Source organism: Scyliorhinus canicula, chromosome 6, assembly GCF_902713615.1.
Source record: "Scyliorhinus canicula chromosome 6, sScyCan1.1, whole genome shotgun sequence".
Taxonomy (NCBI): domain Eukaryota; kingdom Metazoa; phylum Chordata; class Chondrichthyes; order Carcharhiniformes; family Scyliorhinidae; genus Scyliorhinus; species Scyliorhinus canicula.
In genome coordinates this window covers 60794398-60821253 of record NC_052151.1, presented here as the reverse complement: position 1 = coordinate 60821253, position 26856 = coordinate 60794398, and the positions used below count along the sequence as shown (strand labels likewise).

General features: G+C 45.8%; 1 protein-coding gene across 1 annotated transcript in view; it reads left to right on the top strand.

Moving 5' to 3' along the window:
- Positions 1–26856, top strand: part of rngtt (RNA guanylyltransferase and 5'-phosphatase) — a 519190-nt gene that overhangs the window by 96506 nt on the left and 395828 nt on the right. The gene's annotated exons all lie outside the window — the stretch shown is intronic.

The window sequence follows — 26856 nt, the reverse complement described above, 5'->3', positions numbered from 1 at the left end:
GCCCTCCACGTTCTGGGAAGCGCTAAAAGCCGTACTAAGAGGGGAAATCATCGCTTTCAAAGCGCAAAGAGATAGGGAGGAAAGGGTGGCTAGGCAGCAGCTGGTTGATTCCATACTGGAGGTAGACCGTAAATACTCCGAGGCCCCGACCGTAGAGCTCCTGGCGGAGAGTAAAGAGCTACAAAGGAACTTTGACCTGCTCTCCACCAGGAAAGCAGTGCACCAACTCCGCCAGGCGCGTGGGACCCTGTACGAACACGGAGACAAAGCTAGCTGCCTGTAGGCGCACCAGCTGAGAAAACAGGCAGCCACCAGAGAAATTGCACAAATCGGGGTACCAGAGGCACGTTAGAAACAGAACTAGAAAAGATTAACAAAACCTTCAAGGCCTTCTACCAAGAGCTGTACACCTCAGAGCCCCCAAGGGGGGAGTCTGGGATGAAATGGTTCCTTGATGGACTGGACATTCCAGTCGTGGGGGAGGGCAGGAAACGGGGCTTGGAAGCGCCACTAGCACTGGGAGAGATCATGGATAGCATTAGCTCCATGCAGGCGGGGAAGGCGCCGGGACCAGACGGATTCCCGGCAGACTTTGACAAACAATTTGCAACAGCGCTGGCCCCGCACCTGCGGGAGATGTTCACAGACTCGCTAGCGAGGGGCACACTGCCACCCACGTTAGCACAGGCCTCAATCTCGCTGATACCTAAGAAAGACAAAGACCCAACGGAATGTGGGTCATACAGACCCATCTCACTGCTGAACACAGACGCCAAAATACTGGCCAAAATCCTAGCCAAAAAGCTAGAAGACTGTGTACCTGAGGTGGTCACACAGGACCAGACGGGCTTCGTCAAAGGTAGACAGCTTACCTCGAACATCAGGCGCCCGCTGAACGTGATAACGACCCCCTCCAGGGAGAGAATACAAAAGGTGATCGTCTCCCTAGGTGCAGAAAAGGCCTTCGACAGAGTCGAATGGAAATACCTCATAGAGGTACTGGAGCGGTTCGGGCTTGGAACAGGGTTCACCTCCTGGGTAAAGCTCCTATACAACGATCCCAGGGCGAGCATACGGACCAACAATACCAACTCCCAATACTTCCAACTGCACAGGGGCACCAGACAAGGATGCCCACTGTCCCTGCTGCTGTTCGCCCTAGCAATCGAACCACTAGCAAACGCGCTCAGAGCAGCAAAAAGCTGGAGGGGGATCCGAAGGGGAGGCAGAGAGCACAGAGTCTCATTCTATGCAGATGACCTGCTCCTCTGCATTTCGGATCCACAGAGCAGCATGGACGGAATCATTGTGCTCCTGAAAGAGTTTGGAGCCTTCTTGGGCTACAAACAACATGAGCAAAAGCGAGATCTTCCCAGTACACCCGCAAGTGGGGGGGGGAAGAGCACTAAAGGGGCTGCCGTTTAAACAAGCCCGACACAAATTCCGCTTCCTGGAGATCCAAATAGCCCATGACTGGAAAGGGATCCACAAATGGAACCTCACCAGTCTGACGGAGGAAGTAAAAAAGGACCTACAAAGATGGAACACACTCCCACTCTCCCTCGCGGGGAGAGTCCAGATGATCAAAATGAACGTACTGCCCAGGTTCCTCTTCCTGTTTAGATCCATTCCGATCTACATCCCCAAGGCCTTTTTCAAAGTGCTGGACAAACTAATCATGGCGTTCGTGGGGGGTGGGGGTGGGGGGGGGGGGGGGCAAAGCTGGGATCCCAAAGAAGGTCATACAAAACACAAAATCCAGGGGGGGGGGGGGCTAGCACTCCCAAACCTACAATTCTGCCACTGGGCGGCGACAGCCGAGCGAATAAGGGGAGAGATCAAGGAGCCAGAGGCCGAGTGGGTGCGCGTGGAGGAGGCCTCCTGCGTGGGGACCTCATTCCGGGCCCTCGCCACGGCAGCACTCCCATTCCCCACCCAAAAAACATTCCAGCAGCCCGCTGGTGATAGCCACCCTACAATCCTGGAACCAACTGCAGCAGCAATTTGGCCTGACCAAAATGTCAGACAAAGCTCCCATCTGCAACAACCATAGGTTCACACCAGCACTGACTGACGTCACCTTCAAAAGGTGGGGGCAGAACGGAGGGACACTGACAGTCAGGGACCTATACACGGACGGCAGGATCGCAACACTGGGTGAACTGACAGAGAAATTTCAGCTAGCCAGGGGGAACGAGCTAAGGTATCTGCAGCTTAAAAACTTTCTACGAAAGGAGACAAGAACGTACCCACAACCGCCACGACAGACACTACTGGAAGAACTACTGGACGCAAGCATACTAAACAAGGGAAACTGTAGTGACATGTATGACCGACTGACAGAAAGGGCCGCCACTGTACTGGACGCAACAAGAAAGAAATGGAAGGAAGACCTGGGGATTGAGATAGGGTGGGGACTCTGGAGCGAAGCACTGCATGGGGTCAACTCCACCGCCATGTGCGCAAGGCTCAGCCTGACGCAGCTAAAAGTGGTACATAGAGTCCACTTAACAAGAACCCGTATGAGTAGGTTCTTCCCGGAGGTGGAGGATAGATGTGAACGGTGCCAAGTAGGCCCGACCAACCACGCCCACATGTTCTGGTCTTGCCCCAGACTTGTGGAGTACTGGACAGCCTTCTTTGAGGCAATGTCCAAAGTGGTGGGGGTGAGGGCGGAGCCATGCCCGAAAGTGGCGGTCTTCGGGGTCTCGGACCAGCCAGATCTATTCCTGGGGAGGAGGACGGACGCCCTTGCCTCCCTGATTGCCCGCCGTAGAATCCTGTTTGGCTGGCGGTCAGCAGCACCACCCAGAGCTGCAGACTGGCTGTCCGACCTCTCGGAATCTCTCCAAATGGAGAAAATCAAATTCGCCATCCGAGGGTCAGACGACGGCTTCCACAGAATGTGGCAGCCATTCACGCGACTGTTCCGGGACCTGTTTCTGGCCAACGAACAAGAGGAAGAATAGCCAGGTAGGCAAGAATCAGGGGAAATTAGTCAAGAATCAGGGGAAAGCAGCCAAGGCATGAAAGGGAGAGATCGACTGGGAGGGAGGGAAGGGGGGGGGTGGAGGGATAGGCTAAACCTGAGGAAAGTAAGGCGAACCGTGGTGTGGGGGGGGGGGGGGGGGTGGGGGAGGGGGAACAAGAGAGGAGAACCAGTGAGGTGGGGGGGCAGCAGGGAAATGGGAGCCGGAAGGAAGGCACTGGATACCAAAACGTGCATGACATCTCCAGGAGCGGGGAACAAGGAAAATAAAGACGGAGGACGGGAGGAGCAGCAGAAGCGGAGGCGAGCGCGAGACGGCAGTGAGATCTCCACCCCCCCCCCCCTGCAAACAGTCGCCTACTTACGTGGTGTAAATAATTTTGCCAGGTGTACAGAGCTGCCGCTGTCGAGCTGGTGCACGATAACCTACCAGTTATTTAATTTCATATTTTATTGTATTTTTTTTCACTTATGTACCATTTTCTTCTCTTTGGTATGTTGGGGTGTGCCCTTCTCTTCTAGATATATGTTTCTTATCCTGTGTACATAACGGTAATTATACCTTGTTCAAAAACCCAATAAAAAACATTTATATAAAAAAAAGACAACTCACCACCACCCTTTGATGGGCAATTATGAATGGACAATAAATGCTGGCCGAACCAGTGATGCCCATATCCCGTAAATTAATTTTTAAAAAATTGACTGTGTGGGGCATCAAGTTCCATCGCAACACTAGAATCAGTGAGAATAAGGGGGAAAACTCTGCTGATTGGAGTCAAACCTGGCACAAAGGAAGATCTGTTTCCCTCACCATTGTGTCCCCTTCCCACCCTATCCCATGTTGTCCTTTGACACACGGTTTACTCTTGTTCTACCATTAACACATTCTGATAACTCCACCCTACCCCCTACTACAATATAAATTTCATCTTATATCCAGATTTTCTTGGTTTGACAGAGAATCACCCAGACTTGAAACATTATATGTTCTCTCTTCACTAATGCTGACAGACCTGCTGAGATTTTCCAGCATTTTCTGATGTTGCCTCTAGATTACTTGCTCATTGATATTACTCTAGTTGAAGGACTAGAGAATTAAATTATGTCTGTTAATTTGCAAAGAATATAATAAAAAAATTAGGAAGTTGGACACATTCTATTTGATGCAATTTACATCAAATTGCAAAAGTAATACAGATTGAAAAGATCTTGAGGCAAACATAGGTAGCCCAATAACAGCCTGTGGAAAATTCAGAGTATTTAATCCTTCTAATCCAAAGAGACATGGATTAGTATGTCAGTCATAACTGATTTTCCAATTTGCCTTCATTCATTGGTTATGTTTCACAAGTTCTTAGTTATTACTTTGTGTCATTGCACAGCATGATGGCTATTTTCCTGCTGAATTAGCTTCTCTATTATTCCTAGAGCAGCATGAGATGATGGGTTACCTAAATTGTTACTGTCTTTTGGCTGAAGAAGTAAAGCGTAATGCAGGCATGGAAGATCACAAAGAATAGTCTTGATTTTGCTCTCGGCAGTGAAAGAACAATTGTTGCATTGCAGTGTGTTTTGCAGGCTTGCTTGTAGTCCGCTAATTCGGCGTCTGTTTCAGTATAGCACCCTCTATCACAGATTTCTGCTGCCTGCAAACGGGGCAAGAAATAACAAGAGTCTTCAGCAATCAGATCGAATTATAAATACTGAGGTCTCAGTGTTGAAACCAGGAAGTTAAAAAAACAGAAAATGTAAATCATGTTTTAAGCATGTGCAAGAAGCAAAATAAAGATTGGGAAATATAATAATAATATTGTCAAAACTAGGCCTACATTAACATTGCAATGTAAATATCCGGATCGTCGGTCTGCCAGAGTGAAAGGAAGGATCGGATGCTGGTGCGTATGTGGGGAAGGTGCTCGAGAAGGTGATAGGGGAAGGTTAGTTCCCCAAGCCATTCGATGTGGACTGGGCATGTAGCGCACTTGTGCATAAGCCCCAGGGGAGTGAGCCCCCGAGGGAGATGATGGTACGGCTGCATCGGTTCCTAGATAAGGAACGCATCGTGAGGTGGGCCAGGCAGACAAAACGGTGCATGTGGGAAGAGTCTGAGATCCGGGTGTACCAGGACTTGGGAGCAGAACTTGCAAAGAGGAGGCTGAGTTTTCATAAAGTCAAGGCGGCCCTGTACGAGAAGCAAATAAAGTTTGGTCTGCTTTACCCGGCCCGTCTTTGGGTGACCTATGAGGGTCGGGAGCTATACTTTGAAGATGTGGTGGACTTCATGAAGGACAATAACCTGGTAGACAAACAAGGATCTTAAACCTTGACTGTGAAGAACTGAGTTAGAAGCTATGCGTTGTCCTTTTAAAAACCTTGGTCTTTTAACTCTGTAATTTAAATCGCGATGTTCGAAAAGCTACTTGAGTTTTTACATGTATAATTCCTTTTTCTTTGTTCGCTTTTTTCTATTTGGTCCTGCTTGAAGGTGTTAAGATAGATAAGATTTTGTTAAGGGAGGAGGGGTGGGCCTCTGTGCTTGGACCGTGGGAGGGATTGTTTGTTTGTTTTTTGTGCCATTGTTTTGGGAACTTATACTAAGAGTGGGGGGGGGGGGGGGGAACCAGCAGATGGTAGGATGCTAGGCGCAGGGGACGGGTGCTGCCAGGCTAGCTGGGAGGGCTAGTCCATGGAAGCAAAGTGGGGGGTGAGGTGAAGATTAACGTAGTGGGGTGGGGGGGGGGCAGGAAAGGGGGGCTGCTGCTGACGAGGAGGGGACTTTTAGGAGGTCGGAGGAGGAGAGTAAATGATGTTAGCTGCCAGGGGGTGGGCCAGGTGAGGTGCGGGGCATGGGCCAAGGGCTGGCCGAGGAAAGGTCATGGCTGATTGGCAGGGGAGGGGGTTAGTGACCTGGTCATGTGGAATGATAGTGGACTGAATGGGCTGGTCAAAAGAGCCCATGTGTTCGCACACGAGACAGCTGAAGGCTGATGTGGCCATATTGCAAGAGACGCTCTTGAAGCGGGGAGACCAAGTTAGACTGAAGAAGGGATGGGTTGGACAGGTAATCCATTTGGGATTGGACTTTAAAACAAGGGGGTTGCCAATCCTGGTTAATAAAAAGGTGGCATTCGAGGTGTTGAAGATAGAGGCAGACCCGGGGACGTAGATTTATTATGGTTAGCAGGAAGCTGGAGGGAATGGCAGTGGTGTTGGTCAGTATATACGCCCCAAACTGGGATGATGTTGCGTTTGTCAGGAGGGTGCTGGGGAAGATTCCGGACCTCGACTCGCACCGGCTGATTATTGGGGGGGGGGGGGGGTTATACTGCTCTGGATCCGAAACTTGACCAGTCGAGTTCCAGGTCGGGATCCGAGACTAGACTGGTCGAGTTCCAGGTCGGGAAAAGTATTAGCAATGACCACGCTCCACATAGATAGACCTATGGATAAGCGTCCACAGTGGAGGTTAGATGCAGGGCTATTGGCGGAGCATGAGATTTGTGAACGGGTGAGGGAGGCCATTCGGGGGTACATAAAGGGCAACGACACAGGAGAGACCGTGGCAGGGATGGTTTGGGAAGCATTGAAGGTGGTTTTTATTTTGAATCAGGCCCACAGGGAGAAGACTGAACGGGCGGGGTTGGACAGGCTGGTAGGTGAAATCTTACAGGTGGACAGGAGATATACAGGTGGACAGGAGATATACGGTGTCTTCGGATGAGGAGCTCCTGAAGGAGCATCAGAGAGTGCAACTGGAATTTGGGCTGCTATCCACAGGTAAGGCAGAAGGGCAGTTGAGGAGGGTGAAAGGGGCAATATACAAATATGGGGAGAAAGCCAGTAGGATTTTCTTCCTCATCAACTGAGGAAGCAGGAGGCGGCGAGAGAAATTGGGAAAGTAAAGGATATGAGGAGGAAGGTAGTGGTGGACCCAGGGGCGATAAATGATGTGTTTCGCAAATTCTATAGTCGACTCTATGAATTGGAACCCCCAGCCTGGGAGGAGGGTATGAAGCAATTTTTGTAGAGGCTAGAGTTCCCAAAGGTAGATGAGAATCTGGTGGAATGCCCTGGGGGCCCAATTGGGCTCGGGGAGGTGATAAGATGGGTTGGGGGTGATGCAAGGCCCCGGGACCTGATGGATACCCAGTGGAGTTTCCTAAAAGGTTTTCTGGGTTACTGGGGCTGCTTCTGGTTAAGGTTTTTAAAAAATATATATTTTTATTCTCCATTTTCTTCAGAATTTACACCCCACCAACAAACAGTAAAGGGTAACGAATACAATGTCAATCCCCTTATCAACAACAACGATCCCATTCTCCCACCACCCCAAACAACGACCCACCTGACAATATAAGCATCAAATAAAACAAACCTTCCCAGGGTGGGGAAAAAAAAGGGAAAAAGGAATCAGGAATCGCCTATGATCACCATTGACATATACAGTCCACACCCCCCTAATAATCAATGCCACCCAATCCCCGAAAGAGTATCGTGAATGACACCCATGAATTGTCGACATTGTCCAGGGCCTTCCACCCCTTTGGGCAGACCCACAATCCTCAGATTTGGTCGTCTGGATCTGTTTTCCAGGTCTTCCATTTTGGCGCTCAGACCCTTGTTGGTCTCTATCACCCTCCGCAACTCCCTCTCCATCAAGGTGAGTTGATCACTGTGCTGCGATAATGCCTCTTCTACTTCCTTCATGTCTCACCTTGCTCCTGCACCTCCGTCACTGCACTTGATACCGCCGCCCTCACCGGGGCAATCGCCTCCTCCACCAGCACTTTCAATACCGCCCCCATCTCCTTCTTCTTCGCTTCCATGTGTTTTGTGAACTGTTTTTCAAGTTCCACAGCCATCACCGTGGTCATTTCTTCTGCTGTGAGCGATGCAGCCTCCCCTGGTGCTCCAGCCTCCGCTTTCCTTGCAGTTCCTGCGCTGACTTTTTCACTCCCTGGCGGACTTCCATTAACCCCCTTTTCACAGCCATTTTTCTCCCAACTTGGACATTTTTTCTCCCTGTGCCTTTTTATAGCCTTCTCGGCCTCCGTTGCCTCCGGGACCAGGTGTTAAAACTCCGAAATTCCTATTCCTGAGCAGGAGCACTCCAGTGTGTGGCTGCCTCCTGCCCGTCGTCACCAGATGTCCCTCCTGGTTAAGGCCTTTAACGAGTCTAAGGAGCTTGGAGTGCTCCCCCAACACTATCTCAGGCATCAATCTCTCTTATTTTGAAGCGGGACCAAGACCCGGAGAGCTGTGGATCGTACAGGCTGATTTCCCTTTTGAACGTAGATGCTAAATTGCTGGCAAAGATCTTGACCACACATGAGGAGGATTGTGTCCTGGAGGTAATCGGGGAGGACCAGACGGGATTTGTGGAGGGCAGGCACCTGACGTCCAACATTAGACGGCTCCTGAATGTAATAATGATGCCAGTGGAGAGACGCGAGGTTGAAGTGGTAGTAGCTATGGATGCAGAAAAGGCCTTTGACCTGGTGGAGTGGAAGTACCTATGGGATATTTTAGGCATATTTGGTTCTGGGCAGGGATTGTGGATTGGCTCCGGTTGCTATGCCAGGGACCGGTGGCGAATGTAAGAACCAACCGGGTCCGGTCAGAATATTTTGGTCTCTATAGGGGGACAAGATGTTAAGTAATGGGTTAAGAGACATTCCAATTAATTGTCTCATTTATGTTAAGTATCCAGTAATTGACACTGATATGTAAAGGGGCTTCAGATGGCCTTTGTGTCAGGTGATGTGATGATAGAGTTTTGTGCAGAGTCCGTTAAAGTGTAATAAAGGTGTTTGTGGGAAAGGAGCAGAACCTTTGACTCTTTATACAACAGCAGCCAAACGTCTCCCAAATGGTAGCAGAGAACGGTTTGCACAAATGTGAAGGGTTGAAAGAAAAAACTTTTGCAGACCAAACCAAGGAGTGAGTGAGAAGAAAATAAAAGGATATATGGCTGAACCTCGGATAAAGATCGCTGGATATGATTATCCCCCCTTATTTTCTGAAAGGGGGTCATACGACCAATGGAGGAGTGCAGTAGTTATGTAGTTATATGGACTAAGGTAACTGCCTTGGGAAAGAGAAAACAAGGCATGGCATTGGCTCCTTCTCTACCTTATGACAGTAAAATCTGAAGCAAAGTGTTTTCTGAGCTGGAATTGGAAGAGTTAGACTCAGAAGAAGGTCTGGAGACTTAATTACGTATATGGATAAGATTTATAAAAAGGATGACTTGTTAAGTGCGTATGAATCAAGGCCGGATTTTGATAGGTTCCGGAAAGTAGAGGAATTCTCCATTGAAGACTATATAATGGAATTTGGCAGACTATATAAAAGGCTGCAGAAACACAACCTGGAATTCCCACAGTCTGTGTTGGCCTTTAAATTACTTGACTGTGCTAGAGTGAGCAACATGGATAGGCTCCTGGTTTTGACAGGAGTTTACTTTGCGAATAAGGATACCTTATTCGATCAGATGACAGAAGCTTTAAAAAACCTTCTGGGGAAACATTCGATTCCGATGGCTCTGATGACCCAGATAGGTCAGTCTGCAATAAAGCAGAATATGGAAGATACACTACTAACAGGATAGCGAAATTGTATGGCTACAAACAGGTTCCAAGACTATAGAAGTAGATCGGAACCCGGAAATTATGAAGACAGAAACCCAGTTAGAACCTACAATAGGAAGGTGAACCCCAGAAATGCATGGGGCATGATAAATCAATGTTTTTAATGTAACTCTCATTACCATTATGCTTTCAACTGTCCAACATGTTATAATAATGTGTTTGTGTGACACATGACACTGAAGAGTCAGAAGAGGAAAAAGATAGTGACCAGCAAGAAGGCATTGTCCTATTAACAAGTGTTTTACGCCAGTAATGAGGATGTTGGTTGCAGAATCCTTCAATTGTGCTGTATTGGACAGTGGCTGCACATCTATTGTGTGTGGAATTGACTGGTTAAAATGTTACCTGGACTCCTTGAATGCTGAAAATCGTAACAAGGTTAAGGAATTTGAAAGTTCCACAAGTTTCAGGTTTGTGGATGATAATACTCTGAAGTCGCTGAAAAGAGTGGTGACACCTTGCAATATTGCCGGAGTGAATCATTTCATTCGCATGGATGTTGTATCAAGTGAGATACATAGATCATAGAATTTACAGTACAGAAGGAGGCCATTCAGCCCATTGAGTCTGCACCGGCTCTTGGAAAGAGCACCCTACCCAAGCCCATACCTCCAACCTGTCCCCATAACCCAGTAACCCCACCCAACACTAAGGGCAATTTTGGACACAAAATTTAGCGTGGCCAATCCACCTAACCTGCACATCTTTGGACTGTGGGAGGAAACCGGAGCACCTGGAGGAAACCCATGCACACACGGGGAGAACATGCAGACTCCGCACGGGCAGTGACCCAAGCCGGGAATTGAACCTGGGACCCTGGAGCTGTGAAGCAATTGTGCTAACCACAATGCTACCGTGCTGAGCAGAGTGTCAATGAAGAAAGCACACACGAAACTGGATATGGAACAGGATAAGGCAACAGTTTTTGGAAAGAGGGTGGACTTACAATTTACACAGTTGAGAACTATTGAAAGGACATCCCACAGCAGAAGGGAAAGATCAAGTGGCAGTACAGAATGAGAAACCAGGCGGGAGAGGGACATAGTTTATCAAGGTCTCGGAACATGAGTAAGATTACGAATACTAATAGGAGTAGCAGCCCACATGCGCGTGAGATTTTGGTGGCTTCCAATAAATTAGATGAAAAAGTTATCAAAGATGCCAAACAGCAAGAACTGCATAGTTGGAGTGGATTTGGATTATACACGATAGTACCGGATAAGGGACAAAGAGCTCTATTCCACAGATGGATTTTCACGGAAAAGGTTCTTCTGGATGGAACTTATAAGGCAAAGGCTGGGCTTGTGGCAAGGGGATTTGAAGAAAACTTAGAAGATCAGGATTTAAGGGTAGATTCACCTATGGCAGGAAAGGTTATTTTAAAGATCTTCTTGGCTCTATTAGCCACAAAGGCATGGGAATGCAAATCTATAGATATAAAAGCTGCCTTTTTGCAGGGGCATCAGCTCCAGAGAGACATTTTTCTCTGTCCTCGTAAAGAGGCAGCTAACACAGAAGGGGTACTGTGGAAGTTGAACAAATGTGTATATGGTTTAAATGATGCGTCTAGAACCTGGTATTTTTAAGTATGGTCAGTTTTGTTAAAGTTAGGCTGTTGCCAGTTGAAAGCAAATCCGGCAATGTTTTACTGGCACACAAAGGAAATCTTTCTGGCATCTTTATGATGCATGTCGATGATTTTTTGTGGGGTGGGACTAGTGATTTCAAAGCTATTGTAATCTCTCGTTTGAGGAAAGAATTCAGGGTTGGAAGTCAGGCTTCCGGTGCATTTAAAAAAAATTGGACTGGAAATCGGACAGAGTAAGTTAGGAGTAACTTTACGCCAGCAACCTTATTTGGAAAGCATCTGTCCAATAGCAATTAGTGGTGACCGGGTTTCACAAAAAGACGCAATGGTTTCAAAGATGGAAAAAGAGCAACTGCGAAGTTTAATTGGGCAACTGAATTGGTTCGGTAGAGACTAGACCGGACGCGAGTTTTGATGTCTTAGAGTTGAGTACAAAAATGAATGATCCCAAAGTGGAAGACATAATAAGAGCCAATAAAGTGTTGGCCAAACTAAAAATGCAAGGGTGTGTTTTGAGATTCCCGGTTTTAGGTGACCTAAGGCACTTGAAACTCATAGTTTATAGTGATGAGTCCTATGCAAATTTGTGTGATGGGGTTTCAAGCACAGGAGGTTTTATAATTTTCCTTTTGGGGAATAATGGTAAATATTGCCCTCTTGTGTGGGAAACAAAATAAGGAGAGTGGTCAAAAGCACTTTGGCTGCTGAGACGTTAAGCCTTGTAGAGGCGGTGGATATGGGCTTTTTTATATCTCAGATATTGACAGAAATTTTGGGATTAGGAGATTTAGGTAATATACCTATTGACTGTCACATTGACAATAAATCCCTGTGGGAAAATGTACACTCTATAAAAAGTGTCAATGAAAAAAGGTTAAGGATAGACATCGCAAGTTTGAAGCAGATGTTGGACAGAGGGGAAATAGCAAAAATTAAATGGGTCGACAGTAGCTAGCAATTGTCAGACTGTTTTACAAAAAGAGGGGCTAGTTCACAGAAACTTTTGGATATTGTTAATGAAGGGCGCATGTTTCTGTGACTTTGTTTTGTTTTCCAGGAAAAATAAGAAGGGGAGAAATTGCATATGTTTTTGAGTTCCTTGAAATTTTGTTTTCATCTAATTACTTTTTTCTTCCAACGAAGGGGAGACTGTTAAGTAATGGGTTAAGAGACATTCCAATTAGTTGTCTCATTTATGTTAAGTATCCAATCATTGACACTGATAATATGTAAAGGGCTTCAGGTGGCCTTTGTGTCAGGTGATGTGATGATAGAGTTTTGTGCAGAGTCTGTTAAAGTGTATATAAAGGTGTTTGTGGAAAAGGAGCAGAACCTTTGACTCTTTATACAACAGCAGCTAAATATTAACACAAGACAGGGATGCGGGCTTTCCCCACAACTGTTTGCCCTGGCCATAGAGCTCTTGGCAATGGCCCTTAGGTCATCAAATGTTTGGCGGGGGATAGTGAGATAGTTGGAGCACAGGGCCTCGCTCTACGTGGACAATTTACTGTTTTATATCACAGACCTGTTGGGGAGGAATGGCTGGAATTATGGAGACATCGAAGAATTTAGGTGGTTTTCAGGCTACAATTTAAACATGGGAAAAAGTGTGCGATTTTGGCACGGGGCAGGAAAGGTGACTGAGGGAGTTACCTTTTAAAGTGGTGGGGAGGAGCTTTAGGTATCTGGGGATCCAGGTGGCTAAGGATTGGGGACAGCTCCACAAGTTAAATGTGGGTAAAGCCGTCGATCAGATGAAAAGGGATTTCCGCAGGTTGGACATGCTCCTGCTGACACTGGTGGGGAGGGTGCAGACGGTGAAGATGCCGGTCCTCCCGAGACTACTGTTTTTTTTTACAATGTCTCCCAATTTTAGCCCCAAAAGCCTTTTTTAGGAAAATGAATGCGGTGATCTTGGATTTTGTGTGGGCTGATAAAACCCCGAGGGAGAAGAAGGCACTCCTGGAATGGAGCTGCGGGGAGGGGGGCTTGGCCCTCCCGAGTTCTGTTAATTATTATTGGGTGGCCAGCATATCGATGGTCAGGAAGTGGGCAGTGGGGGAGGGGTCAGTTTGGGAGCGAGTAGAAGCGGCAACCTGTAAGGGCACGAGTTGGGAGGCTTTATTGATGGCGCCCCTGCCGTTCTCGCCGGCTCAGTACTCCACAAGCCCAGTGACTTTGGCAACCCTGAGGGTGTGGGGACACTGAAAATGAAAAATGCAAATCGCTTATTGTCACGAGTAGGCTTCAAATGAAGTTACTGTGAAAAGCCCCTATTCGCCACATTCCGGCGCCTGTCCGGGAAGGCTGGTATGGGAATCGAGCACATGAGATTGGGGGGGACATCAGTGTGGTCATCGATCTGTGACAATCACCTTTTTGTTCTGGGGGGAGCTGGATGGGAGCTTTAGGAGGTGGCAGTGGGAGGGATTGAGAGATTTGGGGATCTCATCATTCAGGAGGGTTTCCCGAGCCTGTAGGCATTAGAGGAGGAGTTTGAGTTGCCGGGTGGGAACGGGTTTTGGTACCTACAGGTATGGGACTTTGTCCGGAGGCAGGTTCCAGGCTTTCCTTGCCTCCCCCTGAGGGAACTACAGGATAAGGTAATGTCTAAAACAGGGCTTGGGGAGGCGAGGGTCTTGGAGATATGTAAGGAGTTGATGGAGTGGGAAGGAGTTCCTATCGGGGAGGTGAAGAGGAAGTGGGAGGAAGAGTTGGAAGTATGGGAAAGGCTTTGAAGAGAGTTAAATCATCCTCGTCTTGTGCCACATTTAGCCTGATCCAGTTCAAGGTGGTTCATAGGACCCACATGACAGTAGCCCGGATGAACAGGTATTTTGAGGAAGTGGAGGATAGGTTCGGATGCTGTGGGGGAAGCCCAGCAAATCATGTATATATGGTCTGGGCGTATCCGAAGTTGAAGGGATTCGGGCAGGGATTTGCAGACGTTATGCCAGAGGTCCTGGAAGGGAGGGTGACTCCGAGTCCAGAAATGGCAATATTTGGGGTAACGGAGGATCCGGGGTCCAAGAGTGGGGGGGAACAAAGAAAATTACAGCACAGGAACAGGCCCTTCGGCCCTCCCAGCCTGCGCCGATTCAGATCCTTTATCTAAACCTGTCTCCTATTTTCCAAGGTTTACTTCCCTCTGTTCCCGCCCGTTCATATACCCGTCTAGATGCCTCTTAAATGATGCTATCGTGCCCGCCTCTACCACCTCCGCTGGTAAAGCGTTCCAGGCACCCACCACCCTCTGCGTAAAAACTTTCCACGCACATCTCCCTTAAACTTTCCGCCTCTCACTTTGAAATCGTGACCCCTTGTAACTGACACCCCCACTCTTGGAAAAAGCTTGTTGCTATCCACCCTGTCCATACCTCTCATAATTTGTAGACCTCGATCAGGTCCCCCCTCAACCTCCGTCTTTCCAATGAAAACAATCCTAATCTACTCAACCTTTCTTCATAGCTAGCACCCTCCATACCAGGCAACATCCTGGTGAACCTCCTCTGCACCCTCTCCAAAGCATCCACATCCTTCTGGTGATGTGGCGACCAGAACTGCACGCAGTATTCCAAATGTGGCCTAACCAAAGTCCTATACAACTGTAACATGACCTGCCGACTCTTGTACTCAATACCCCGTCCGATGAAGGCAAGCATGCTGTATGCCTTCTTGACCACTCTATCAACCTGCGTTGCCACCTTCAGGGTGCAATGGAAGGAGGTCAATGTTCTGGCCTTTTCCTCCCTGGTAGCCCGGAGACAGATTTTGCTCGGATGGAGAGACTCGGAACCCCCAAAGCCAGGAGCGTGGGTTAGCAACATGGCGGGGTTTCTCAGGCTGGATAAGATTAAGTTCACCGTGAGAGGATCAATTCAGGGCTTTGCCCAGAGGTGGCAGCCGTTCATTGACTTCTTCAAGGAAAATTGAACATCAGCAGTAAGGGGAGGAGGGGAAAAGAGGGGTGGGGTGGTGGAAGGAAAATGGGAGGCATGGTAGTGTAAGACAAGGACAGGGAATGTAGTACAGGGGTAATTAGGAAATAGGCTGGAGTAATAGAGGATGCTGTTTTTAGGTTCCTTGCGTGTGTCGGTCCGTGCAGTTATTTAAGGAATGTTAAAGTGTTAAACTATGAACTGTGAAAATTACAAATGCTTCAATAAAATATTTTCTAAAAAAACCATTACAATGAAGTTACTGTGAAAATTCCGTAGTCACCACACTCCGGCGCCTGTTCGGGAATGAAGTGAAAGAGAGGAGAGACGAAGAGGAAAAGAAAAAAAGTCTTAACTTTTCTTTGTGAATGAAACTTGCAAACTTATATCAGCACTAAAGAGGTTATTCATTCACAATTATCAATAATTATAACACTTTAAAAGCTCACTCCTAAATGTGGCAACATAATTAGTTCAGCTGTTTTTAATGCACAATCTGTGGGCAAATACCCCAGGTTCTCACTGTTTCAGTTATTTTAGTACATTCCCAAGGAGCATGGTAACCCTGACAGCAACTTCGGGATTCCCGGGTTTAACTGAGCATGTGTAGTTGCGGTTGCCAGAAGCTATCAGATTTGTCCTGTAATGAAGGCAAGGGCAAATAACCTTTCTGTTAGAATTGCAGGAAAATTTGGGTCGATATGACATGCTTGTTTACTGACTTTACTACTGGCAGCACGGTAATACAGTGGTTAGTGCAGTTGCTTTACAGCTTCAGGGTCCCAGGTTTGATTCTGGCTTGGGTCACTGTCTGTGCGGAGTCTGCATGTTCTCTCCGTGTCTGTGTGGGTTTCCCCCGGGTGCTCCGTTTCCTCCCACTGTCCAAAGATGTGCAGGTTAGATGGATTGGCCATGATAAATTGCCCTTAATGTCCAAAAAGGTTAGGTGGGTTTACTGGGTTACGGGGATAGGGTGGAGGTGTGGGTTTCTCCTTCCAAGGGCCGGTGCAGTCTCGATGGGCCAAATGGCCGCCTCCTGCACTGTAAATTCAATGAAATCTATGAAACCTGTGACTTATATTTGAATTGTGTACCTTTTTAAAAATAAATAAATAAGATTAACACTTGCTTTGCATTTAAACTTTAGCCTGAAGCTATCCAAGTATTATTGTGTTTGATGGGGACCAGCACAATAGTTCATTAGACTCCGAACATCCAAGGGTAACATTCCAGTGATTGTAATGCTATGAGTGCGGTTGGGCAGAATTGCTTGTCTGTTGCTTTGTTTACACCATGATCCATCTCACATTGTTGGAATATGATCAATTTGATATTGGGAACTTGTGCCCTGAAACTGTCTAATTTTAATTCAACAAAAATAATCGGTATTGATAATCCATGAACCTCCACATTGTATGTAGCAGAATGGTAGGATTTCAAAGTAGGATATCTCTCCATAGGTACAGTGCGATTGCCACAAGATTGCCAATTGACTGGCTAACCTATTATTCTGGGATCAGTTTCCTTTTGAACTTTTTTCTGGTGGAGCCTAAAATGGCATCCATGTGGGCATTGCTGGGCTCTCCTGTTGTGTATCTGCTGGAATTTCTGAGAGAATGTGGGCATACTATTCCCCCCCCCCCAAACCCTCTTTGCCTTTTCCATAGTTAGAATCCTTATTTTTGATTTTCCTTTGTTTCTATTTCTCTTATTTTATATTTATTATCATTTTTGGTCTGGGGATTGTTAATTGAGATATACCTTTAAGACAAGTGGAGGAAGAACAGAATTCAAAGTTTCAAATAGCTTGACAACTGGAACACTATTTCCTCAAGTTTGTATTTAGGAAAGGAAATTCCAGACTCTCTACCACCTAGCAGATTGGAGAAATTTGGTTTGATTGTTTGGCCAGAGACTGTGTTCTGCCTGGCAATCGACAGTAATTGGTTCCTGCCAGGTGTTTTTTTTTGTAGAAAACTCAGCAGAGGATCTGAGACCCTCAAAAGTATTCCTTTTCACACGTCTATAAGGTGTATTCAAGGATTGATTATGTTGTGGGGAGCCGGAAGATTTTGGTTGGGGTGGAGGGGGCAGAGTATGCGGGGTTAGATATCTCAGACCATGCACCCCACTGGCTGGAGATGCAGTTTAGATCGGACAAGAGCAGAGGTGTCGGCGATGGCAGTGGTCCAGGGGGGAAATAATTTTGTTTAAGGCTCATGCTGATAGGGAAAGGAGGGAGGAACATGACCGTCTAGTGAGCGAGATAGTGGAGGTGGACGAGAGTATTTGATGGCGCCCACTACGGAGGGATTGGCGAGGAGTAAAACATTTCAGGAGCAGTTTGATAACGGGGAGGGCAACTGTGTAGGGCAAGAGGGGTGCAATATGAGTATGGGGAGAAGGTGAGCCGCATGCTGGCGCACCAACTACGGAGGCAGGTTGCGCCCAGGGAAATATTGAAGATACGGGCTGGGGATGTTGTGTCGGAGCCAGGGAAGATAAATGAGGCGTTTAGGGAGTACTACCAGGGACTACAAGGCAGACCCGGGGGGGAGAGGAGGGGACATGCGGCAATTTCTTGACGAGCTAGAATTTCCACAGGTGGAGGCAGCAAAGAGGCAGACGTTGGAGGAACCCCTGGTGCTGGATAGTGTCAGGGGTATGAAGTCAGGGGTATGAAGCCCGGTGGAATGTTATAAGGAATTTGCAACGGACCTGGCACCGCATCGGTTAGGGGCATTTAATGAAGCACTGGAGCTGGTGGAGCTGCCGGAGACGATGACGCAGGCAGTAATCGCGCTAATCTCGAAATGGGGAAGGACCCGATGGAATGTTGGGTCATATGGGCCCATATCACTGTTGAACACGGATGTGAAAGCATTAGCTAGGTTGTTGGTGGGGATGATGGAGGATTGTGTTCTGGGGGTGGTTGCAGAAGATCAAACAGGCTTGGTGAAGCGCAGGCAGCTCGCGAGTAATATAAGACAGTTGCTAAATGTAATGATGAATCCGAAGGGGGTTCTGGTACCGGAGTTGGTGCCGTCCATGGATGCGGCAAAGGCATTTAATTGGGTGGCGATACTTGTTCGAGGTTTTGGGAAGGTTTGGATTCGGGCCGAGATTTGTGGCATTGGTGCAGTTGCTGTATGTGGCGCCAAGGGCGAGTGTGAGGACGAATAATATGAGTTTGCGAAGCTTTGACTTACACAGGGGTATGAGGCAGGGTTGCTTGCTTTCGCCATTGTTGTTAGTCATGATGTGGAGATGTCGGCGTTGGACTGGGGTGACCACAGTAAGAAGTCTTGCAACACCAGGTTAAAGTCCAACAGGTTTGTTTCAAACACTAACTTTCGGAGCTCTGCTCCTTTCTCAGCTGAGGAAGGAGCAGTGCTCCAAAAGCTAGTGTTTGAACAAACCTGTTGGACTTTAACCTGGTGTTGTAAGACTTCTTACTGTGGCCATTGTTGTTTGTGCTGGTCAAAGAGCCATTAACGATGCAGCGAGATGGGATGCTTTCTCTGGTACATCAGTAAAAATTGGTAAGTCTTTCGGGAAACCCAAATTTCCTTAATTTCCTGAGGAAATATAGGCGCTGTTGTGCTTTATTGGTCACTGCGTCGACGTAGGTGGAACAGGACAGATTGTTGGTGATGCGCACATCTAGGAATTTGAAGCTGTCAACCATCTCCACCTCGACACCATTGACACAGGCAGGGACGTGTACGACACTTCGCTTCCTGAGGTCAATGACCAGCTCCTTAGTTTTGATGACGTTGAGGGAGATATGGTTGTTGTTGCACCATGCCACTAAGTTCTCTATCTTCTTCCTGTACTCTGACTCATCGTTGTTTGAGATCCAACCCGCGAAGGTTGTGTCATCAGCAAACTTGTAGATGGAGTTGGAGCCGAATTTTGCCACACAGTCATGTGTATAAGGAGTATAGTAGGGGGCTAAGTACGCAGCATTGCTGTAGGGGGCTCCGGTTTTGAGGACTAGCGTGGGGGAGGTCTCGTTGTTTAGCCTTACTAATTGCGGTCTGTGGGTCAGGAAGTTGAGGATCCAATTGCAGAAGGAGACGATTCCTTGGTTTGGAGACGAGCCTTCGCCTCGCTGATTGCTTGCAGGTGGGTCCTATTGGGGTGGAGTTCAGCTTGGCCGCCCTGTTCCTCCGTATGGCTGGGGGACTTGGAGTTCCTGTATTTGGAGAAGGGAAGTTCATTTTGAGGGGGGAGAGTGAGGGGTTTCTTAAGAGTTGTGGTCTGTTTATTGGTTACCGTCATATGCTTGTGGGGGGGGGGGGGGGCATTGAGTTACTGGGGATGGGGGGGGGCGGCGTTGTTTTATTCTGTTGTGCTGTATATTTAACATATTAACTGAATAAAAATACTTTTTCAAAAAGAACCTTGTTTGTTAATTTCTACCTATCATCTATGTGTCCTGCTTATCACAGATTCAAGAATAATAAAACGTTATTTGTGTTAAAATTTGCAAACCTGGTTACTGCTTAATCGGGATCAAACCAAAGACATTGGATATTTAAGTAACTTTAAATTCACCTGGCACAGTGGTTAGCACTGCTGCCTGTGGTGCTGAGGACCCAGGTTCGAATCCCGGCGCGGGTCAATGTCCGTGGGAATTTGCACATTCTCCTCGTGTCTGCGTGAGTTTCACCCCTACAAACCAAAGATCAGCGGGTTAGGTGGATTGGCCATCATTAATTGCCCCCCAATTGGAAAACAATAATTGAGTACTCTAAATTTATAAAAAAAATAAAATAAATTCACCTGTGTTGTGACCCTGGGTCAAGTGGGGCTGGAATTAACTGTACCACGTTCTACTCAGGGTGTCGTGACACTATTAAGTCGAACCCAGTTAGAGCTACGTTCCGCTCCAGTCCCTCCTTTAACCATTCATGTCTTGTATGCTAAGGATCAGATTTAAGACCATAATACACACAAGCAGAATTCGGCCCATCGAGGCTGCTCCACCATTCAATAATGGCTGATAAGGTTCTCATCCCCAGTTGGCCAATTGTTGTAAATATGTTTCTTATGTTTGGCGGTGAATGGGGGGGGGGAGGTGTGTGTGGAGAGCAGAAGTGGGGGGGGGGGGGATGTGAAGAGCAGGGTGGGAGAGGGGGATACTAAAGTCTATTTGCCCCGAAGTGGAGGAGATCAAACCAATTCAGACCAGACTACTCCCATCTTCCTGGAACCATTCATGGCAATTTCATATCTCCGTTTTCTTATGATAAACGGTATTTCTAACACATTGTTGGCTCTGCTATTGAAGGCGGCAGAGGTAATGGTTTAGCCTCTTTTTGTTTGTCTGTTTTGTATGTTCATCTGCAAACAATACATCTCAAAAACTAATGGATTGATTTCAAGCAAACTTGTGCATAGATGGGTATGGTCTAAGGAAGAACTGATGAATTATTGGTGAAGATGTGGATCTATATTTGTGTTGTTGTGAGATAGAAAGCTTGCTTTAGAATGTTGTGGATTGTCTAGGTTGCAGTGGTGGAATTCATCACAACTGTCAAAATATGAGTAGTACTTTCAGAATATGTTGTTGGACATTAATGGCTTCAAGTCTCCTTAATGGGGTTGAAAGTTCTTTTTACAGTACCCAATTATTTTTATCCAATTAAGGAGCAATTTAGTGTGGCCAATTCACCTAACTTGCACATCTTTGGGTTGTGGGAGTGAAACCCACGCAGACACGGGAAAATGCAAATTCCACACAGACAGTGACCTGGGTCCTCAGGGCCATAGGCACCAGTGCTAACCACTGCACGCCATGCCGCCTGGCATGAAAGCTCTTAATAAAAAATATTTTGTTTCAGCTTTGCAGTTACAGAGCAGCACCTAGGCAGGGGAAATCTTCAAGAAAGAGCTGTGTCATTGTACTGAGTACAATAATACTGAGTTAATGCAGCGTGGCACAGCTATGCACTCTTTTGAGTGCCATCTTGATTCTTCTGTACCTTCATTGAGCCCCCCTTAAGGGGAAGGTCCTCTGCTACAATGGAATAAATCAAACCTGATGAATGATTCGATGAAAAGACCTAACAGACTAATTTGATCACATTCATACAGGTACAGTCCACTCAGGGCCGGTTTTAAGCCTATTTGACCAATTTCATCAAATTGGGCCCCGCACCTTAAGGGGGCGACAGAGTTACCGTTTGAAGCCTTTTCTGTATTCTAAGAGGAACTATAGGGTAGTTTTTACTTTTGGGGAACGCACCGTATTACCGTCGACAAATCCTTCAGCCCTGCGCCGCCAAATCCTTCCGCCCGGGTAAGTAAGTTTCAAAATTTTAGTATATCAAGCATTTAATGTTTTTTTTTGGTTAAAGACGAGCATACTACACGAAATATAAACATACATAAATTTTTACTTTTGTGGAGTAGGGGCCCCGCCATCACTTTTCTAATTGGGCCCGCAATTCCTAGCACCGGCCCTGAGTCCAGTTAGATTTGGTGAGCGCAGTTAGCTGATTGATTAATCAGATTTGAGCCAATATGATTAACATTGGCATGTCTACTGGAACAATTGACTTCCATGCTCAGATTTTGGTTGACAATATAGGGCTGCATGATTTTCGTTCCCATGTTAAAGGAACAAGCTGAAGTTGCTCTAGAAATCTACAAGAAGTACCAGCATAAAATTCATACTACAAGTATATGTTTTATGATTGGCCAAGACTCTGCCCAAGTGGACCTTGTGTCAGTCTAGATATAAGTGGGTCACTTTAAGTGAACCGTTTCTTTCCATTGACGATTTGTTAGGTAATTAGTTTAGGGGGGGATGGGGCTCAGGGAGTAGGAAGGATCCAGAAAGAACAGGCCTCCTGCAAATGCCTTGACTCCCATTATTTCCACTGGATGCAGTCTATGCAGGTGTGAAGCTACATTTCATCATTTGTTAGAAATCAGGATGTTTATCTAATCAGCTGCCTGAGGGACAAGAACAGTAAGTGGCGGAATTTGCCATTCACTTTTGCTGCCGGAATTCAAAAGGATAGATTTCTTTGGATACTTCCTTTGGAACAGGAAGAGAATGTTCAACTCAAATACTGTGCATTTATAGGCTGCCTTTTTCTTAGGTTACCAAAGATACTTGTAGGCCAGGAAAACTCAGCAACCTGCGTTGCCTCACATTCTTTAAAAGGTACTTGGATGAGCACTTGGCAAGTCATAACATTGACGGCCATGCGGCAGGTGCTAGCAAATGGGATTAGGTAAAAGGCCAGGTGTCTTTCATGTGTCGGTGCAGACTCGATAGACCGAATGGCCTCCTTCTGCACTGTAAATACTATGATTCTATGATTTTCCCAAGCTCCTGAAGCGTATTTGGCTATGTGGTGCAGACTGAGTTGCGATGGCAGCATGCGCTTTTACAAGCATGTTGTAGCCTGGAGTTATGGATAGTAATGATAAAGACTCCAATTTATTTCCATCACATCTTTTCCCAAAGGTAGGGGAGTATTAAAATTAGAGGGCATAGGTTTAAGGCGAGGAGGGAGAGATACAAAAGGCCCAGGGGGCCAGTTTTTTTCATACAGTGTGGTGAGTGTCTGGAACGAGCTGCCAGAGGCCACATTATGAATGCACCTTCCTTGGTCACCTAGTCCTGGAGTGGAAGATGAATGTGAAGCAGAGTCAGGGATGCTCCCCACTGCACCACAAGCTGGCTAGATAAAGAGCCTTATGTATCCATGTGGCAGAATTTATTTTTCTAAGCATGTTTCTTTAACTGTTTCCTTCAGTAAATTTAAATGGATTATAGTGAAGCTTCATTACATGTAAAATAACAAACTTGACATTTTGCCTTGAAGAAGAAATAGTTGAAAAGAAACTTGATTCTTTTGCTGCCGGAAAACTCAGCAACCTGCGTTGCCTCACATTCTTTAAAAGGTACCTGGATGAGAACTTGGCAAGTCATAACATTCACGGCCATGAGGCAGGTGCTGGCAAATAGGATTAGGTAAAAGGCCAGGTGTCTTTCATGTGTTGGCGCAGACTCGATAGACCGAATGGCCTCCTTCTGCACTGTAAATTCTATGATTCTATGATTTTCCCAAGCTCTAAACAAGTTCCCAAGTTCTAAACACATGGAAGACTACTTAAGCCTGATTAACCAACTGAATGTAGAGAATGTCAGCGTAACTCGGTTGGTGGTACTTGCCTCTGAGTCCAAATATTATGGGTTCAAACTTGCTACAGATTTGAGCACGTAACTGCTAACACTTCAGATGTGGTGTTTTTCGTATGATGCTTCCACCTGGGTCCCCGAATGCCTGCTCAGCTGGAAATTAAAGATCCCCTGGTAAGATGAGCAGGTAACACTTTGTGTCAAAGAACAAAGAAACGTACAGCACAGGAGCAGGCCCTTCGGCCCTCCAAGCCCGTGCCAACCATGCTGCCCAACTAAACTACAATCTTCTACACTTCCTGGGTCCGTATCCCTCTCCCTTATTTTTTTATTCATGTATTTGTCGAGATGCTCCTTAAATGTCACTATCGTCCCTGCTTCCACCACCACCTCCGGCAGCGAGTTCCAGGCACCCATTACCCTCTGTGTAAAAAAAAAAAACTTGCCTCTTACATCTACTCTAAACCTTGCCCCTCGCACCTTAAACCTATGCCCTCTAGTAATTGACCCTTCTACCCTGGGGAAAAGCCATGACGGACCTTGTCAGAGGCCTTACTGAAGTCCATATAGACAACATCCACTGCCCTACCTGCATCAGTCATCTTTGTGACCTCTTCGAAAAACTCAAGCTAGTGAGACACGACCTCCCCTTCACAAAACCATGCTGCCTCTCACTAATACGTCCATTTGCTTCCAAATGGGAGTAGATCCTGTCTCAAAGAATTCTCTCCAGTAATTTCCCTACCACTGACGTAAGGCTCACCGGCCTGTAGTTCCCTGGATTATCCTTGCGATTTGTCTTGGCCAAAGTTCCTCTTCTTAGTAAAACCAGTAAAATAAATGTTCTGATCAGTCATTCATTTTGTTCTCTTTGCAACTGCTGTGCACAATTTGGCTGTTACTTATGTAACGATAGGTGTGCTTCAAAAGTAATCAGTGAGGCTCTTTGGAAGATCCAGAGTACAATATAAACGCAAGATCTTTCTGTCATGAAACTCAGAGGATGAAAGCCGTAACAGATGTCTGCATTAATGAGATAGAAAATAGAACTTTCTATGAAGAGGAACAAATGCTACTTATGATGCATTAGCTCATAGCTATTATGCTGATGACTAATGTATTTATAAGAACAAATGAGTAATAAATGAGTGTAAATTTAACAGTTATTGTCCAAATGTATATCCCCAGAATAGAAAATACAAAGTAGAATGAGGAGGTTATAATTGCTAAATGAAAATCGAGGAATTTGATAAATGTGTGGGCTCCACTGTCTGTGATTAAGGCATGGCAGGTAAATATTTGTGTCGCCTGTCTTTTGTCACTGAACTTGATTGGAATTATTTTACTAGAAAATTGCTTTAATTGCATGGACTAAAAATATATAAATATGAAATATGTTGAATAGGGCAGTAACTGCATGGTGCCATGTAGAAATGGGTTCAGTTCTTTATTCGAAATTACTGATGTGAACCCTGCAATGTATGAAGTTGGAGGTTGTGTTTTTTTAAAAATCACATGAAGAAAAATCGAAGGGTGTTTTTGCTAGTCTGCTGTTGTGCACCTTTTGCCAGTTAGCCGATGCATAACAGCAGAAAGAATTCTGGGACTAAGACCACCCAACCAATGGCGTGTGAACTGGATAGAGTTAGTGGAATTTTAGTGGCAGGGCGGAGTGAAGTATTTAATGCAATCACATTTTTTCTATTTTAACATGTGTACTGTTTTCAGGAACCTATACTTAAGAAGACCCACTTTGCTGTTTGGAGGAAGCAAAGCATCAGGGTGGGGTGGAAGTGTTGGATTGAACTTGACCACATACTCCATTTTAATACTTCCTTCAAATTATGGCAGGTCTGACTGTGGTTAAGGGTACATAACTAGGCTTATGCAAAGTGATATGTGGCTTATTTTAAAATATGTCTGTGAGCATCAACATGATGATGGAAATATTAAGAACTTAACAGAATGTACTACAGTTGAAACATGTGCATTGGTTTTGCTGAATTACAGCAAAAGTCTTGCCTCATTCCTGAGCAATGTTCAGATGATTTGTTTATTCATTTGCGTAAGTACAGTTTTAATTAAATGCTATTTTTATTGAAAAAAGCTGATGTTTTGCTGACAAGGTGGCTTAGTGCTTTGTTTGATTAAGATGCTGTGCCAAGGAATGGTTGGACAGAAGTTCCCCCTTATGGTGCCCTACATGGCAAAATTCCAATCTAAGCTGAGCAACTAGGATGGGGGTTGGGTTGAAGAATTGTAAAATGATGAAAGGATCGACAGAAAATAGCAGCTGAGGCAACCCATGCTGTTCCTGTGCATCTCCCAGCAGCTGGCTCAGGAGCTAGATTGGCAGGTTGTATGCACGTCTAAGACTGCAATTGAACAGAAGGGTGTAAAGTTGAGGATCACAATTTTTCCCCCCTGAGACACTTTTGTTAGTGCAAAATATATTAATGTATATAACCAATAATTTGATTGCTATCACAAGGGGAGCCTTGTTGAATTATCATTCTGAGCAAATTAATTAGATTGGAAAAGGTTATTAGAAACCACTGAAGCCAAGAGAACATGGTCCAAAATTCAGTTATCTAAGATTTAACCCAATGTTTCTTCATTGCATCCATTGAATACTGAGGGTAGGGGCAATATTGCTAGGTTTTGATGATCAAGTCAAGTTTATGCAAAGGAAACGGTGCTATTTTTTTTGGATATAATGTTTGAAAGAACTTTCATTGGTGTCTTGTAAAGATCCTGGCAATACTTCTGTGGAACGTATTAAATGTTGTATGTTGGTAGCTAGCAGAATGGTAGTATTTTTGTAAATGTTAAAACTGAAATGGGAATCATTGTTTTGGTGTCTGACAATATTGATCCTGTCTAAATGCACAGTTGAAAATCCCAAGTAATGGTGCCTCTAGATTATCACTTTTAACTAGAGAGAGAGTTTGATTTTTCACTATGTTGTGGCGATAATTCAAAGGTTTTAATTTAAAAAGCTCCTCCTGTGCCTGACCATTTATTCAGAGCTTCACCTAAAATAAGTTGCTTTGATCGCAATTACTATTCAGGCAAACCTTTTGCCATGTTGTATAAGCACGACCTCCCAAACATCCCTGATATTAATGACCTGTTAATCGGCTTTTTGTAGTGTATGTTGAAGGAGAAATGGTGGCTAGAACACAGTATAATAACAATCTTTATTAGTGTCACAATAGGCTTATATTAACACTGCAATGAAGTTACTGTGAAAATCCCCTAGTTGCCACACTGCGCGCCTGTTTGGGTACACTGAGGGAGAGTTCAGAATGTCCAATTCACCTAACAAGCAGGTAGAAAGAAATATCTGCTCTGTGGTTAGTCTCTTGGGATTTTTAGATGCACCTGGTAGCTCTGGTGTTTAAGTCAAAACGTTGTGGGTTTGAGCCACACAAGGGTTGAATGCACAATGTAAGTTGATACTCAAATGCAGTACTGAAGGAGTACTCACTCCATTGTTATTGTTAGGTGGTGTCCTTCAG